The sequence below is a fragment of the Sinohyriopsis cumingii genome, chromosome 6 (genome assembly GCF_028554795.1).
Source record: "Sinohyriopsis cumingii isolate HCF-2022 chromosome 6, ASM2855479v2, whole genome shotgun sequence".
Lineage (NCBI taxonomy): Eukaryota > Metazoa > Mollusca > Bivalvia > Unionida > Unionidae > Sinohyriopsis > Sinohyriopsis cumingii.
In genome coordinates, this window is record NC_142966.1 from 92105977 (window position 1) to 92125372 (window position 19396).

At 35.6% G+C, this 19396-nt stretch overlaps 1 long non-coding RNA gene across 1 annotated transcript; it reads right to left on the minus strand.

Annotated features, from left to right (window-relative positions):
• Nucleotides 1-1702: 1702 nt before the first annotated feature.
• Nucleotides 1703-18493, minus strand: LOC149797447 (uncharacterized). Its single transcript, XR_016421521.1, has 2 exons — nt 18286-18493; nt 1703-1769 (listed from the first exon to the last, which is right to left on the minus strand). It is a non-coding gene; the product is annotated as an uncharacterized LOC149797447 (long non-coding RNA).
• Nucleotides 18494-19396: the final 903 nt, after the last annotated feature.

Consider the following 19396-nt stretch of genomic DNA (forward strand, 5'->3'; position numbering starts at 1 on the left):
TGTCAATCGCTCGAATTCGGTATGCGCTTTGCTTCAATATTGGAAACGGAAACCTTAGGTGCGCAGAAATGCCCGACGTCAGTGTAGTAGTTGTTATTACTGTTGCGGTAACAGCAGCAGTATTATCAGCAGCAAAAGTAGCGTCAGTAGATGTAATAGTAGTAGTAGTAGTAGCTGTTGTTGTAGTTCCACGTTATTCGCCGTGTCTGCTCCCGATATGCTATACATGGTGGCCAGTATAACTAGCGGAGGAAGAACACGGGAAACTCCCGGTACCAATCACCAAACCATGGGAAGAAATGAGGTCTGAATATGGAATCACAGTTATTAGTTCTGGTTCAGTACTCAGAATGTAGTCCCAGTCTATTTTTAGAGCATTTTCTTCCCTGTCTCCTCTTGGTAGTGATACAAGAGTTAGATTTGGGCATTCTTAGTATTGACATTAAAGGTAATTGTTTATTCTTTAGAACGTAAACTTATGGTGTAGTTGTTCTGTGTGTGTTTCGGCGACAGTGCACAGTGAGTAATAAGGCCTTGGTGATGACCCGGAAGTGAAATCTCTGTTCCATTGCACACTGCTTTGTTTTCCAGTCCAGCGTCTCAAAGAAATGCAGGTGAACCTTTGACAAGAACTTCACCGTGAAGTCATATTTGAAGGTAATGCTACGCCGCTACTTCATGTATCTCCGAATCAGCTGATTTTAGCCACAACACGTTGTTGTAGTCGAGAGTGGCCATTTTGAGATGTCCCCTCGCACATCGCAATGCTCGTTACCCGTTCGCGTATTTTGTACAACAATACAAGATTTTAAAACTATTACCTGCACAAACATTCGAAGATGAGAATAATATATTTGGGTAGGTTTGTCACGACTTATCATATTGTCTAATACTATGTTAAATTAGAAGAATTGAAACACATCGTTGTGTGTATTACTATCGTGAGGTTATGTTCCGTCAGCATGGTTGATTTGGATTGGCCGATCGATTGCAATACCCACCAATCCATGGTTTGTTTACCAGAATGCTTACACGTGCCAAACTTGTATATAAAGAGCGTCGTTGTCTCAAGTCGGAGACAGATGGGAAGATAAGGCAGCAGACGGATAGAGGAAAGGGCTGGCGAAGATTAAGATCTAGAACAAAGATTGATTAAGTCAAGAAAAATGAGAGAGGTAATTTTTGGAGAAGGAAAATTTAATGTATGAAATTTTGAAGAATAATTTGGAACTTAGACTTTAAACTACAAGTTCCCATAAGCAGACGAATTTTCTACACACGAATTTCGGAACCCAAATTATGATTCCGAAATTCAAAACTTATTGCCCACATTATATATGTTTAACACTCAGGCTTAGTTTGTAGTAAATTAGGTTGGTTTTTAGCTAATCGAAATATATCCATTACAGTTGTATCTACTGGTATAATTCTATAAGTAAAAGTTGAATCTGTAAACTGGTCAAAAGGGTGTAGTTCTGTTTTACAGATGAGAAATGTTTGAATAAATCTGCCCTGGATTTTTAATCTGTCTTTATTGTTGTTTTTATCTCCATTGCTAAAGTCAGACGAACCCTTGTAGCTTCAAGGTCTGAAAAAGAAAGCTAAAATCCTGAGTAATTTTCCAGACCCTTGAGGTTACAGATTTGGTAGTCAGACGTGGGATCATAATGAGCTAATCAAAGAAAAGAGAATAACACCATAACACAGTTCTTAAATATTATTAATAAAATCTTATCTTCTCTCTTAAAAATCTGGTAGAGATGATCATCCTGAAAAAAGAAAAGAAACAATGAAATAAAAACTCCAGCAATAGTAGATAAAATTTATAAAAGTGACTGATCAGGTTTGGAAGTGGAGCAAAATGCACATTTATTACGTTTAGAAGACATGTATATGAAATCTGAAGCAGGAAATGAAATTGAAAGTGTGACAACTGAAATTGATGATAACAATGATGGAATAAGATCATGGGGTTCAAGTCCCTATGGTAAACTGGAGAGTAATCTAGAAAAACAAATGACACGTTTAGCAACAGAAGTTAAAGATACAGTACTCACCCAGGCAGATCACATGAAATCTACATTTAAGGATTTTTAGTCAAAATTGCATCATCTACATAAAAAGTTACATTTGATTGAAAATAGAAATGAAAATTCCAGAGCTAGAGAAATAGAAAACCCCAGCCTTCAAAGAAACTGTGGAATCAGAAGTAGCAGAGAGAACACACGCATACTCATGAGATAATGGAAACAATAAACAGTCTAGAATTAAATCTCAGCTATATGACGGTCAGACTGACATAGATGAATATCTAACTCAGTTCAGTATGATTGCATAACTTAATGACTGGGATTATCATTCAAAATCATTGTATTTATCTAGCAGTCTCACTAGTACTGCTCGCTCTTTGCTTAATGAAATTGAACCAGAACAAAGGAAAGATTACTACAATCTGGTAAAAGTGTTAAAATCCAGATTTGGAATTCTAAAAAAAAGCTGAAATATACAGGACTGAACTTAAATCTAGAGTTAGAAAAAAGGGAGAATGAAATTCTGAATTTGCATGAAACATCAAGAAACTGACCAGACAGGCATATCCTGATGCAACTGGTGAAATCATTGAAATTTTAGCCCTGGACTACTTTATTGATGCCTTGCTGGACTCTGAAACCAGACTAAGACTAAGAGAAGGTGGTCCTAAAACACTAAACGAGGCTGAAACAATAGCTGTTAAAATGGAAGCTCACAAACTAGCTGATAAACAGGTACAGAAAAATGTGAACTCCCTGTCTGAAAGAGAAACTGTACCTAATGAGGACAAGCTAGATAAAATTGTACAAAGGCTAGAACATTTGTCTGAAACAGTAGAAAAATTGCAGTCAGAAACAGAAAAAAAAGAATACAAAAACTGGAACAGAAAACAAGTAGATAGTAGATAGGAATGACAATGTCAGAAGAAATGTTTGCCAAAGAGATTACAGTGGAAAATGGTTTCAAAACTTTTCAAACAGTACTAACAGAAAACAAATTCTTGAACAAAGAGATAGAAATCAAAATCAAAAGTACAAGCTAAACCATAGTTTTAGAAACAAATGGGATAATACTGACAGACAGACCAGAGGTCAGGGAAACCGAAATGGGTCAAACTTGGGGATCAGAGCGCGACTGTAAAGAAAGGTCCAAATTGATAAAACTAAACAATCTAGGGACTGATACAGGATATTTTGTAAATGTTAAAGTAAATGGAAATTGCATTTCGTTGTTGTGTGACACTGGAGCAAATGTTACAATTCTAAGTAGTAAAGTAGTAATGCCCTGCTCAAATCTCACTGAGTCATATTTGCAAGTTTTTCAAGTTTTAACACAGACATGGGGAAGAGGAGAAGAAAGGTCGAAGTGACATTACATAGCTAGTATTTGTCTGTCATTGACGGTTACGTATTATGTTAATTATCAATTGTAAACATGTTTACTCAAGCTGGAATCCTATATATAGCCTTGATTATGAGCTTAGAACTTCCCAGAAACGAATTTTGCTTGCAATTTGCAGTAATGGTCCATTAAGATGACAGTATTTTTGACGTAAGTCAAATGGGGAAGAATATAAAGTTTGTTACGCCGGATATTACTCATTCCTATCTTGACATCGAATTTCGAGTCAGTCTTATTGATGTGTTCAGTTTTAATTTGAAGATTTATTTATTTACAGTATTCACTTCAGTTACAAAGTTTTCATTGATTTATAACTAAACCACTATTTTTAAATTATTGTGAAGCCATTAAAGGACATTTTAGATTATATCATTGTGATACATCAAGACTGTTGGCACCTTAGTACATATCACAATGAATAGGAATAGGAATGAACAACTGTTTACTTTGTCTTCCTTACATACAGGCTGTCACCTGTCTTATGACACAACATAATGCCCTGGACCTAAATCATTTCCAATGAAAATTCCATCAAATTCATAAGTAATGTGAAGTCCATTTACTTAACGCTTAGTAAATAACCTGACAAAAATCAGGCAGCCATGTCTTTTTCCGATGGAAAAACAATCTCCTGAACTCAAATCCAAGTAAACATTTTGTTTAAAATAATCATTATCTTAAAGTATACCCAACAATAATGAACAAAAATTTAGCTACCTAATATGATGCTTACAAATCACTTTTGCAATCTACAATCTGGACAAAAGTTAAAAACACAAAGATATACATAACATGATATATCATTAGTCTTGGTATATCAAAATCATTTTATCCAGAATGTCTTTGAATAAATTCACAATACTCCTAATGTAGTGGTTTAGTACAAAAATTATATGAGCACTTTGTAATTCCAATGATATAATTTAAATAAATAATTCCCCTCAAATGATATGAGCACTTTATAATTCCAATGATATATTCAAATAAATGATTCCCCTCAAATTATATGAGCACTTTGTAATTCCAATGATATAATTTAAATAAATGATTCCCCTCAAATAATATCAAACTCTGATCACAGATTCCCAAAACGACTGAAATTAAAACGGGATTGAATATTTGTTTACAAAAACCTCTTCATATAAAGTCCCCTGACCAATGACGCAATATAACGCCATGGATGTCGGTCATTTGAAATGAAAAATTCCATAACAATCGAAAACAATGTCAGGTCTTTAGCTTAAAGTCAAGTAAAGAACACGACAAAAATCAGGTAGACACGGGATTTGGCTATAACAATAGTCAGGTAGATCAAAACTGCACTCTCAATCACCGACAATGGTCAAGTACATATATAATGTAATGTAATGTAATGTAATGTAATGTAATATAATATAATGTAATCAGAAAAATGTCATAATTATTTATTTGTTTTTCTGAATTTTCACTTCATATAGTTTACATTTATAATAATGAATTTTTATATTTATTTGCAATGAGCCCATGGATAAAATGCAATGAAAATTGATTTATTCTTTCAGAATAATTATTACAATTCTTATGAACTTGAATGAAGAATTACTGTGGATACAATTCGTTTGTAATTCTTAAATTTCTCAGATATATTACTCAAGATTCATAGCGACTGGCATTTGGGCAATCCATCTGACTGCTCACAAAAAAGTTGAGCCTCTCCGAGGACAGACATCCTCAAGGTTTGTGTATCCATTTTGATCATTAATCTATCAACTAGTATTTGGGTCATTACTTCATCTGCTAGTATGTGGGTCATACGACTTGAATTGAGCATAACATAAACAATAAATTGTAAGCAATTCTAACAAACTGGAGGAACTAGATTACATTATGATGATAAGTAGGAATTAATTACTGTACCCATCTGACGTTACATTGCCCAGATGCATTGTGTAATGACCACAATGGATACATCCAGGAGCACTGAGATCGATTACGGGGCCTTTGGGTAAGAAACACCCGGGCCTCTCCTATTTCTAGTTCAGACTATATTTTCTTGTATAAAATTAAAGAGTGTTGTTCGGTCCAGATCCCCGATATATCTCTGGTTGCCCCCCCCCCCCCTCTTGCCGGCCCTGGATACATTAACCTCAATGTAAGAAAATAAACATCATTGACAAGTGATGAAGTGATGAATAAGTAGATATGTGGACTTAAGAACTACTACAGATGGACTTCCACATCTTCAAATAGACAGAATATGTACAAACAAACATGCAAATAGTTTTTACAGATTTGATTTTGGATCTTATTTATTTGAAAAAATAGTATACTCGGATTACAGACTTGCAAAATCATCAATGTAGGGGGAACATGGTAACTGTTACTGCGTCTTATACATCTGGAGAAAATAATCAAGCAATTGCCATGAAAATAACAGTTTTGCTAAGTAGGTTAATAATAAATAATTTGTATAAAGTTCAAACATAATAATTGAGTCACAATACTAATATTTCACTATTTCACATCGACAAAATGACTTTTTATGAATGAATAAAAAGAATCCCCACAGTGGGATAATAAGGTGTTATATAGCTTAGTGTGAGACATACATACATACATACATACATACATACATACATACATACATACATACATACATGCATGCATGCATGCATGCATGCATACAGACAGACAGACAGACAGACAGAATGAAGTAAATATGTGGACTGTACACGTAATAGGAAAGATTATTAAAAATAACAGCAGACTGAACGGCTATGCCAAACATTTTTCTTTTATCAACCAGACTCTCTTGGATGTTAAAATCTTTTGTTTTTTTCAGCCAATGACAAAATTGTAATAAATCGACTTATTACATAATAGCAAGGTTATGTCTTCAGTAAATCTCTGTTATGGCAAGTACATTATAGTATTCCTTTATGTACATTAGGATAAGGATCTATTGACTGGGACACAATTTCTTGAAGTACACCAGATCAGGGAATGCTAATCTTCATAATGTATGATAATGTAAACGAGTTTGCCAGAAACGCTTTCGGCCAAACAGATAAACTTACTATTAGAAGATATTTATAGATAGATTTAAATATGTCGGGAGTGGCTGTAGTTTAGTTGAAATAGCGTTAGTCGTGTAATCCAAGGATCGCGGGTTTTATTTTCTCTCATGACAGCCCGGGGCTGATGTCTATGTGTCGCGTAAAGCCATTATCGTCTTGAAGGTGCTGTTAAAAACCAATCCCAAAAATAGCTTTAATTTTATTTGTAATTGCAATAATGTATAAACTCGCATTAAATAAGGTAATGGAATAGTGGGAAGGTTATATCGTTGATATGGTCTTTAATTTATAAAGGTTATACAGGCTATACGAGTTTGAACGCATCAACCAAATTTTGAGCACTTAATACTACGCTATGGAACTGCAAATGCCACCTTATTTCTATAGCAAATAAAAGTCTGACGAAATGGTTCATTTAACTAGTATTGTAGGTACTTGAGAAAAAACAACCAAATTACACGAGTAATTGGTCAAGTTACAAATACCGCAAATTTAATTTTAGACACCAAAATTTCCTAATAATACCAAGAGATAACGGCCACTGCAGGGTACGGTAAGCATTCTTTAAAATTTCATTCTCACTTAGTCTGGAACAACCTTCTCAATGAACTGAGAATGATCCTTGATTTTAAAAACATCAGCAAACTGATATGGATATAAACATAGCCTCACTCTGGTTTTCCTCTCCAATAATGCTTATTTTACTTTCTTGCTTATATCTTTATTTAAGCTTAGTTTTAACTTTTAGCACCATCATTTCCATATATCTTAATAGGTATTATCTTTCTGTATGTCTTCAGTAATAAAACTGCCATATATCGTATTAAATTTTAAAGCCATGCCTTTCTGTGATGTACATATGTGTACATACTTTTAATAATGTATATTGGCACCTTATATACCGTTGCATTGCCTTTTAGCCTGTTGTTACTGTATTCTAAAGTTTCTCACGAGTAGTGTTTTATTGTAAATATATACTGTGTACCAGTCTTCTAAAACATAAAGTATTTATTTTTGGTGGGGCTCTACAGTTTCGTATTTTGTACAGGTTAGAATTTTAAAGAAAAATAATTTCCCCGGCTTTAGTCACTGGGTATACTAGCTATTTAAAAAGGACCTTGTTTATCTTAGGTATAATTCAAAGAACCTTTAATTCCCTTTATTTTGGTGTATGATTGATGGATGTAATATGGGTTATATAGTATACAGCTTGGCCTTACTCCAGATGTGCATCTTTCAAAACAGTGCTAGCTCCACTTGGTCATTTTCACTTCCTGAGCTTCAGAGGTAAATTGTATAAAAAAGAGCCGATAACTTTTTTTAAATTTTATATATGTGGTAATTCATTCATTGCGCTTTCAGAAGCTGGTATTGTCTAGTCTGGCAAAATTCATTTTCCCTATTTTAATAGCTGCTATGTAAGTTGTACTTTAGACTAATTCAGGCTGATTTTTTAGCACAAGAGAACAGTCATTTTAGTTATCAGTGTGCTTAGATCATGTCCAATTTCCAAAAGTACAATATCCAAAGGAATACCATCCACATTACATTAAGGTAGCATAGAGGCATTCTCTCCATTGTCCATGTTTAAAATGCAAACAACTTCACCTTACATATGTCACTCTCTCAAAAGTACATAATAACTGGTGAGCGCCCCCTTTGTCATGTTGGCATACTAGATCGTTCAGAGTTAGTGTTACCCAGTCTACTGACAATACTAACATTTTCTTGTATCATGTATATTGTATCGTGTATTATGTATCTTGCATCATGCATCTTTAATCTTGTACTATGCATCATGTATCTTCTATCATGTATATTGAATCGTTCATCTCGTATCTTGAACCATGTATCTTCTTTTAATCGTGTATCTCGTAGCATGCATCTTGTATCATACATCTTGTAATGTATCTTGTAGCATGCGTCTTGTATCATACATCTTGTAATGTATCTCGTAGCATGCGTCTTGCATCATACATCTTGTAATGTATCTCGTAGCATGCGTCTTGCATCATACATCTTGTAATGTATCTCGTAGCATGCGTCTTGCGTCATACATCTTGTAATGTATCTCGTAGCATGCGTCTTGCATCATACATCTTGTAATGTATCTCGTAGCATGCGTCTTGCGTCATACATCTTGTAATGTATCTCGTAGCATGCGTCTTGCGTCATACATCTTATAATGTATCTCGTAGCATGCGTCTTGCGTCATACATCTTGTAATGTATCTCGTAGCATGCGTCTTGCATCATACATCTTGTAATGTATCTCGTAGCATGCGTCTTGCATCATACATCTTGTAATGTATCTCGTAGCATGCGTCTTGTATCATACATCTTGTAATGTAAAGATACTTCCATTCCAGTTCCAAAAGAACACAAAAAATGCACGTTTCCTAGTACGGGTATAAATGAAACGCCATCGACGAATGATTTATTTGTCGTATCACCTCGATCAAGATAAGCGACAGCAGCATAATATATTTTTGGGGTGGATGACGGCAAGCATTTAGTGGTCTGCTATTAAGTTTTAAGGATGTAGGCGAAGGGTGGGGGTGGGGCCTTGCCCCTATGTGCGGGCGCCCATGATTAAATTCAGGATCGATTGGTTGAGGCAATTTCTGTACGTAAGCCAGGTTAGTAGCATATATATTCCATTGTTGAATTTCATTGAAAGCTCTTACCATGCCATGTTTTAGGCACAGTAGATACATTCGTGAATGATATTGGTAGATATAAACAAGCTTTTATATTTTAGCGCAGAAAACCATCAAGGATAAACACACTGAAAAAGATACTGTACGGATAATAACAATGGTATTTCATATGGTTTTTTCAGTTAACATGGTCATGCGGATTTTGATCAATTTTGTACTCGAACCTGATGGAACGAAAATTTAATGATTTTGGGAACCTGGTACATACAAAATACACCCAGTATAAAATTCCTCTAGGACATAACCCCCCCGTAAAAATGAAATATGTCATAACCCCCTCATCCAGTAAAAGTTAATCTCTTTAAAAATAATTTAAACGAACACAAATATACATCTTTGTATGTCGGCTTGGACCCTTGGAAGATTTGTGTCGGCTTCCCTTGCGTAGATAAATGACGTAACGTGTGCGGATAAGATGTTAGATCTTACAGAGAAGGAGATTAAGATGTCCAGTGATCCTTTTTTTTTTCTAAAAGACCGACAGCACGCGCATGTGTTTTGTCACCTCACTTAGATAAGAATCACTACGCACGCTTTAATCCATTGCAACTCGTTCCGCGATGTTTTTTAAAACTTACATCTTTTTTCGTATATCGTATCCATAAGAATTAGAGCAGTACTATCGTAAAGATGAGATAAGTACTGAGTTCGTTTGACCATTATTGTTATATTTTGCGAAGTACTTAAAAACATGAAATTCCAAAATCAAATTAAATATTGATGATATATATAAGATTTCTTTTCTTTTTATCCCCTATCCCATTTCAAAATAGACCAGTAAATATACCGGTCCAAAAGGTTTAAAAACATGCCACTGGGATAGGGATTATGTTCTATCTTTCACCTTTGTGAGGGAGGGGGATTTTGTCATTGGGGAGGCTACACCTTGAAGGGAGTACACACACACACACACACACACACACACACACTGGCCGGATCGGGGTGTGTGGGTCCGGGGTTTCCTGCTTCCGCCCTCTAAAATAAGCACACACACTCAAATGTACAGTCACTTGTCTCTTGAAACTGGACCATCTCTTTAATCTTGCGCACTTTTGTTGCGTAGTATACACACTCTGAGCAAAGAGGATGTCGGGACCGGTACGGAAAATGCCCGGGTTAAAAAAAAAAGGTCCGGTTCAGAAATGCCGGTAACGGGCCAGAAAGGTGTTATACAGGTAAACTTCTGATACCAGATATCGTTTTAAAAACCAGTCTCTCCAGCGGCAGATATATTTAAAAAATAGCACCCAACATTTTTTTAAATATATAATTCTAATAACAGGAAATCTGATTCTAATAAGCAGCGAAAACATAACACCTTTCTTCCTCACTCGAATGTGTTCTCTGAAATTTGATCAAATAATGCGGCTGATTTTGTTTTATAACCAGTTAACACGATAACCAATGTCTGTGGAGAGAGAGAGTGAGAGAGAGTTCTATGAAATATGTGGTAATGCCACTTCCCCGTGTGACTTATTATTTTATTATTTGCTATCAGTAATCGCAAAAGACAAAATAATATATGGTTCACAAGTAAAAAATTATGAGAATTCCATTTTTTTTACATAAAAATTTCTGCTCGTGACCACCAACACTACTTTTGATATCCTCTCTTTGTTTGCCTTCTTCTGTTGACAGTTCTATAAGTGTTTTATTTCTTGGAAAATTCCCTATGTGTCGTTGACTTAGATGTCGTTCTGGTTTTTTTTCCCCATCTCTTATCATTATCCATTTTCTCGTCTACTGTATCCTCAGTATCAGTTCAATATATTAGATATAGCTTTTGCTCACGTTTGAAAAGTGGCTTGTGCTCAACCCTTGGAACTATTGGCATCTGTATACTTGTGCGTTGTCTATGCATACCTTTGTTTTTCTTTTCATACTTACCTGATTACAAGGTTCTTGTAGACTGCATTATTTAGCTTCTACCTGTTCTGGTTCTTTTTTCTCGCGTTTTACTAAACGACCTTCTTTTGTTACACGCATTTCCTTGTTTTAAAATATCCTCTAGTGTGTTTAGCCTTATGTAGCGGTGCTACTGGTGGTGGTGTTGTGAGGTTGTACCGTCTTACGAGGTGTCCGCTTTATTTGGTTCTCGTTATCTAGGAGATGATCGCCCTCGGTGTTATTGGCCGGATCGAGTAAATATTAATATAAAGTATGAAACTTATAGGTGGAATAAATAGAGATCTGAGCAGATATATATAACAGAATGACACGACCCCCATGTAGAAACGACAATTTAATTAATTGCACGAAACAAGTGTGTTAATACATTACATTAGGGAGATACACTACTGCTTGAAATAAATCTTTCACCGAATTCCAAACACAAATATATTTATATAAATAGCCGATCTGTTTTAAATTATAGAATTGGTTCATCATAGAATCGAGTGAACAAGCGAAGTCATTGCCTTGTACAACTTCATAACCTGTCGATTTTCAGTCCACTCCAACTTCACTGTGGTTTTTCCTCTAGGTCCTTTCGCTTTTTCCCCTCACCAACCTCCCTACTGTCTCGCTTCTTTTAGGCCCTCAAACTTCGTGTGGGTAGGTGGATACGTAAGTACGTATATATGTAGATACTTGGATCAGTAGGTGCGTGGATACGTCAGAGGAGCTACTTCCCCTTGTGCTTTCATGCTTGGTTGGCTTCTACCGCCGGAATTGTGTCCGTCGACTTTCCAGACATCAGGTCCCTTTGACAAATGTTTTACGAGAGAATTCCTTCCAAATTTACTCTAGAAGTCCCTTATATTTTCACTATTGCAGGAAAAATGCAGACTGACTAGATTTTTTTATGAGGGCAATTTTAAAGACCAAGAAATTACATGTGGGAACTACGCCCATTATTTAGCGTAAACAATCAGGATTAAATATATCTACCGCCTTTTATAACAAGGCGCCAAAATTACGGTAGCTTGACTTCTAGATTTCCAAACCTGATTCTGGAAAACTTAACACTGACAGTTCCGATATAAAATTAAACTTAACCTTCCCTTTTCTAGTCTGTCTGACGGTAAAGAATCACTTCTCCTGAGTGTTACCCAGTGATCACAAACAGACACAAGGCAATATTACCCAACGACCACAAGCAGACACAAGGCAATATTACCTGACGACCATATACAGACACAAGGCAATATTACCCAACGATCACAAACAGACCCAAGGCAATATTACCGAGTGATCACAAACATATACAAGGCAATATTACCCAACGATCACAGACACAATGCAATATTACCAACGAACACAAACAAACATTATAAATCTTTGCAGTATAGCAATTTAACTAGCATCTGTCCCCATAAATCTACTTAATTGTTCTCAGGCCCAAGTTAATGTGCTGTTCGTAATGTTTTTGCGTCTTCCCCTTTAACTTTTAAGATTCTTACTTCTGCTTAACATCCCTCGTATCCATCAAGGACATTTGCAATGGTGTTAGTCAGTTCGGTTATAGGTTTCCTTTTCAGTTTTTAAGCTAATGTTTGTGCTTTTATTTCAGATGGCAAATTCTCTTCATCGATGTCCTTGCATCTCAGAACCATTTTTAAAAACACGTGGTGGATATTGTATCAAACATTCCTTGCCATTAACAGAGTCCGTGATACAATATACCAACCACTTTTGTTATTTATGATATAGAAAAAATTATAATACCCTAATTTTGCTCATAACGTGTCCTCCGTCATGATTTATGCTTATTTCATTTCGTAGATTTTGTGGTGATGTGTCATTTTCCATTTTCTGATATTTTCAATGTCTCCTTTCTAGATAATTTATATATCCTTCCAATTACTTTTTTATCCTTCCAGTGACCGAGTGGTCTAAAGCGCTCTCCGTTACGGATCACTGCCATCTTACCTGTCTGCGCCGGTTCGAGTCTCGGATGCAGCCAGTGTGGGTATGTGAGAAAGCTTGCCGGTAGCTTCTCATGGGTCGGTGGTTCTTTCCAGGGTTTTCCCGGATTCTTCCTATCGTGTGCGGAAAAATGGCGTTAAACCCCACAACAACAACAACAACTTTTCGTATTTAAGTTTTATTCAGTGTTCCATAAAAGTGTCTGTTCTTATGAGACTTTCTGATAGCTACACATTTAATGACTAGTTGTAACTGTGTGTTTCAACGTTTCTTTCTACCCAGCTTTTGTACGTCTTGAAATGTACCGTAGGAAAACAAAGTCGTGGACGTTATGAAGAAATGTGTACAGAATAATAGTAACGTATATAATGTACTAAAAAATAAACATATTTTAGATCTATTACTGCGATATTATTTAAGTAGAATTTAATCTTCCGGTATTATCATTTATTGACGTTACTATAAATAGATTTATTGACCTGATATTGTGTTATAATTTCTTTTTCTTTTGTTGCTAATGCTAGTTAAACACTGGATAGTAAAATCACACCTTTTCTTCTTGCCTTTCTATCCCACCGAAACAAATTTATTGAGTAGCCCTTTAGTCCACAACGCAATAAAGGTGCCTACAACACACACAACAAAAATTATATCAATGAAAATAAACTACGCAAATACATTTATTAACAATACTGTATGCATCTGAAACATGAAAAGAGTCAATAGTCTTCGCTCATGAAAAATATTTGTCAATCATAAATGGAATCATCGTTGATTAATTAAGGCATTACTATAACAAAGTTGGCATGCACAAGCCACACTTGGGTTACACTAACTCGTAATCAATATTGTATATGTTCTAACAAAGGTATTACTGCTTCGCTTTGATTTTAATGTTTTCCTTCACAATTAGTAATTTGAGATATTTTAACTTTCTCACATTCTGTAACTTGCGATATGTTCTTCCTTATTCGTGTTTGCGTAGAAAAAGTAGTAGCATGTATCAATTAAGAACATGATGTCTCACGTACGGATGAAAAATATGACGCAATGACAAGTAAATGCACACTATTTTTAGATATTTTATGATACCAAGTATGGATTTATATTTATCTAATATTTATTTTTATTAGAATACATGATAGTAGCCATTAGTAATGCATATAGAAATGGTCCTTTTTGTACTGGGCCTTTTTGGATTAGGCCTTTTAAACACTAGTCCGTTTTGACCATAGGCCTTTTTCGTACGGGTCCGTTTCGACCCTGAACTGAAAAGAGTCACATAAACTTTTACTTTCGTGCCCCATCGAGAAAAGTCAGGGCCCCTCGAAATTTTTGGAGTCCCCCCCCCCCGCAATACATGACTTGATCCGGTCTGAGTACACACACACACACACACACACACACACACACACACACACATCAGGGGCGACCGCAGATTTATTTGGGGTGGGGCAACAACATGTAGTGGTCAGCAATTAAGATTTACGGATGAAGGCCAAATAGTGTGTGTGTGTGTGTGTGTGTGTGTGTGTGTGTGTGTGTGTGATTTGGATTTTTAAGGTAGCTTTAAAAACATTCTTTCATATCGCTACGATGTCTGCAGTGTGGCATTTTATAGGGATGTCTAGCACTGGGGTATCATGCTGCATACATGTAGCATGATGTATCACCCAGTACCTATTTTTATAAGTCTTTGATATGAATCAGCTGGTGATCGAACCCACGACCTCCCGCATCCGAGGCGGACACTCTAACCACTAGGCCATCGGAGCGTTCCCAAATAATGTTTAGAGGTGAAATAATCCGGAGATGGGGAAGTGCCCCCCCCCCCCCCCCCGCATATAGTTGCAAGCGCCCAACAGTGTCGGGTAAACAGTGTTTCCATAGGTACTAAGAATCCGAAATAGAGATAGCATGCTAAGATGGAGTAATCGTTTGATACACATTTCGTCCATGTAGGCAAAATCTCCCATAGAGTGTTACTCATCGATACACTCCTTCAAGAGAACATAGAAGAAAAGGTGGACATTTTTTAAAATTTACTCCTGGAAGATATTTATACACAGGGTTGAATAGGTCCCTTTTTAAAAAAAGTAAATAAACATAAGGAGGTCGAGACTATTCGAATGAGGTAATGTTAAGGCCATTCAGAGAAAACATTTCTCTATTTGACAGGGTATGTACTTAGGATAAATTGATAGTATGCCACATTTAAGGATATGAGTGCACATTATGTGTCAGTGTCAAACAGTTATTTGACAAAAAGGAAATAACAAAGATATATAAACGTAAGCTTCCTCATCAAAATTTATGAGAGAATTAAGAGATACAGTGTCATCGCTCTTGCGTATGTAATGGACACGAGTAATATTCCACACTATATAACGAAACAACGGCGAGTTTAACTGAAAACGAAATCATAATACAGGATGTGTCACTTGTACGTTTAATTGAACAGGAAACGTGCATTTAAAATTCCCTTTCAGGAACCAAATTCTTACGCATATAAGCCCAGACATGCACAAACGCTCAAAAAAAATACCCCAAAGTCTAAGTGGTGATGCGTGCCTTAAAAAGATAAAATAACATTTTATTGAGAACTCGGGGAGGGTGGGCCCTATCTTCTAAGGCGCTAGCCTTGACAGATCACTCATAGAACTATTACAGGTATCATAAATGTACACACTTACTTCAAATAAACACGACTATTGACGGTATGTTAATATTAACAGTTCGTGATACCTAAACATTTACATAACATTGTGTAAACAGGACAAGTTTGTTTTTGCTCAAAATGGATCAATGTAGTTGTAGAAAATATTTATAGAAATGTATACGGTTTCATTTATTTGGGAGAGACCGGTTAGCATATAGAATAAATAGAAAAATGTCAATAAAATAACTCTTGTTGTATTTATTTTAAAAACATTTATTAGAAATAAATTCATTGAATACTGGTGCCCTACCGCTGTGTCTAAAACGGCCAGATGAAAAATTTAAATATAATGTGACGGTCGTAAGTATAAGCGTACGTATCCATGACAATGGTAACGCTCTATGTACCCACCAACATCGTGGTTGGGCATAACAATTTTAAAATATGTCTTGTTTTTAATTGGTTGCTTAAGATATACCACGGGCCCCCTCAGAATTAGCTTTTTTGATATGGGGGCAATCATGTAGTGGTCAACTATGACATTTTACATTGTAGGTCAAAATACGTTTAGAGCTTAAATCGGCTTACCCCTATGCCCGGGCGCTTATGAGATATATCCTTCTGAAACAATTACAAATGTCGACAGAAAAAGATCTTATAAATACATGAGCGTGTCTCTACGTTTTTTCTTTATTTGTCCTCCCTGCTTCTGGTTATTTTTTGTTCGCAGGTACATGTTAAAACTATAGCATTGCTTTTGTTATCCTTGTATACTCTTCCTATGTGTGGACAAGAACAAAAAATAGTATAAGAATTTTAATATTTCTGCGATGCTGTAAACAACATGATCAGTTAAAATTATCGCTCGAATCCGCGCTTTTTAAGGTCACTTTCAAATAAATTTGGGATATAGTAAATATTCACTGAAAACGAAAGTCCCGTGAAGGCCCATACGACTGTTATCCTATGTGATCCAGTAAATTGTGCATGATTTCAAATACTAATTAAGTCTCCACACGCAAATTAACAGAACGCATGCTCGATCACTACTTACAAACCAAACAAATGTCCTAAATAAGAGAACAATATCTGTTAAAACATGGATTTAACATACTCAATGGGTGTTATTAGCATAATCAATGGGTGTTATTGGCAGAATAAATGGGTGTTATTGGCAGAATCAATGGGTGTTAATGGCAGAATCAATGGGTGTTATTAAAGGAAACAATGGGTGTTATTAGCATTATCAATGGATGTTATTAGCATAATCAGTGGGTGTTATTAGTATAATGAATGGGTGTTATTAGCATAATGAATGGGTATTATTAGCATAATCAATGGGTGTTATTGGCAGAATCAATGGGTGTTATTTGCAGAATCAATGGGTTTTATTAGCATAATCAATGGGTGTTATTGGCATAATCAGTGGGTGTTATTAGCAGAATTAATGAATGTTATTGGCAAAATCAATGGGTGTTATTAGCAGAATCAATGAATGTTATTGGCAAAATCAATGGGTGTTATTAGCAGAATCAATGAGTGTTATTGGCAAAATCAATGGGTTTTGTTAGCAGAATCAGTGAGTGTTATTGGCATAATCAATGGGTTTTGTTAGCAGAATCAGTGAGTGTTATATGCATAATCAATGGGTTTTGTTAGCAGAATCAGTGAGTGTTATTGGCATAATCAATGGGTTTTGTTATCAGAATCAGTGAGTGTTATTAGCATAATCAATGGGTTTTGTTAGCAGAATCAGTGAGTGTTATAGGCATAATCAATGGGTTTTGTTAGCAGAATCAGTGAGTGTTATTGGCATAATCAATGGGTTTTGTTAGCAGAATCAGTGAGTGTTATAGGCATAATCAATGGGTTTTGTTAGCAGAATCAGTGAGTGTTATTGGCATAATCAATGGGTTATACCAATGATTTAAGAGAACTCTGAAGAATAGAATATGGAAGTATAGCATTCAAAATTAAATATGAACGTAAGTGAACATCTTACCAAAGTGAATTGATGTTTACAATAAAACTAATCATTGATCAACAGACATGACTTCTGTCGAAGAAAGAAAGGGAAAAATATATACCAAAAGTATGGAACGACCCAATGTTTTGCCTGACAATGGTACATTTGAATCTCTATAATTTAAGCTCCGCGAAACAATAATTTCTAGTTACAAAACAGTTTTAGAAAAGTGGTATCTTCCTAACTTTAGCGAGGAAATAAATAATATTAACAAGTAATTTTAAGTGATCCAGTCATTTACTGTGTGCCTTGAGTGGTGAGGGCATGTATTCGCAGAAAGAATTATCTTTGTACCATATTACATATATATATACTGGTTAGACACCGTACTTTTGTTTCCTGTTAAGAAGATATGAAATGTGGTTGAAGCTGACAAGTCCGAGCGAAAATAAATATTAGGTAAGTTGACTAAGTAAGGATAATAACAAAAATCCCCATTTCAGCTCCTTACGCCTCCATTTACTGATGCGAGGAGTCACGTGGTACAATTAGCATACATGGGTCGACAAAAACTACAGAACCATACCTTGATGTAGGGCCCCCGCTTTTATAGTAGACGCTGTAAATTAGAATTCCACTATTTCCAAAATAAAGCATCCTCAAATACGCGTTTTCCTTTTTCACACTTAACACAACGTACACCCAACAGCATGGCCCCAGCAATCATCTTCAATTTATTATCCGAGCTTGTTAACACAATCCCTCTAGCATTCCCGGCGTCTCCCAGCTCCATATTTTACTTGCAAGGAAAGGTTATGGGGCAATAGTCAGGGAGCATTGATTATTTATTTCTCCCGAAATGGGGGAAACAACTCTTTTAGACACTTTTACACTGAAAAGTGTTAGCCGTCTATGGAACCGTGTACACCATTACTACTGACACGAAAGTAACTACCAATTATTCAAGGCCATATGAACTTAATTCTAAATTAGTAAATACTTACTATTTTGGGACAATTAAAAAATAACCAAACTCCTAACTGGAATTTAATATGTTTTATGCATTCTTCCTTTGGTTATCAAAAATGCATAAGAAACAGCTACGAAAAAGCTAGTCAGCTGAAAAATATTCCTAAGTCCACATCTTAAGGAGTCTTGAAGATGTTTTTCACTGTACATTATTTAACTGGATTTTACTGGATGTATTAGACTTGTGTGCATTATTATACTTCATAGTCAAAATGTTTATAATTCAGGGGAAACAGAAATTATGATGGTTTTTCTTCTTCAAATAAATCAACACAAGCAGAATGAAAACTGTCAAGAAGAAGAAAATCTTTCCGGTGAATGTTACCTACAACAGTAAAGACAACATAAAAAATAACAGACTCCTTTTTTTTTCTTAACAATGTCAAAGAGGTATAGAACGGAAGATCTTCAGTCCGCCGTGTCATCTGTAAAGCTGAAAAGGCTCACAATTTCACAAGCCTCAAGAGAAATTCAGATTCCTCTAAAAACTGTAGATGATCATTCAAGGGGAAGGTACAAGAAAAGTACCCTGGAAGATGTTCCATGTTAACAACAAATGAAGAGTCGTCCATGGTCAATTAGATGAAGTATTCGGCACAACAAGGTTTTTCTTTGGCCAGAAAAATTACCCAGCAATTGTAATTACCACCATGAAGCAAAATAGGAGT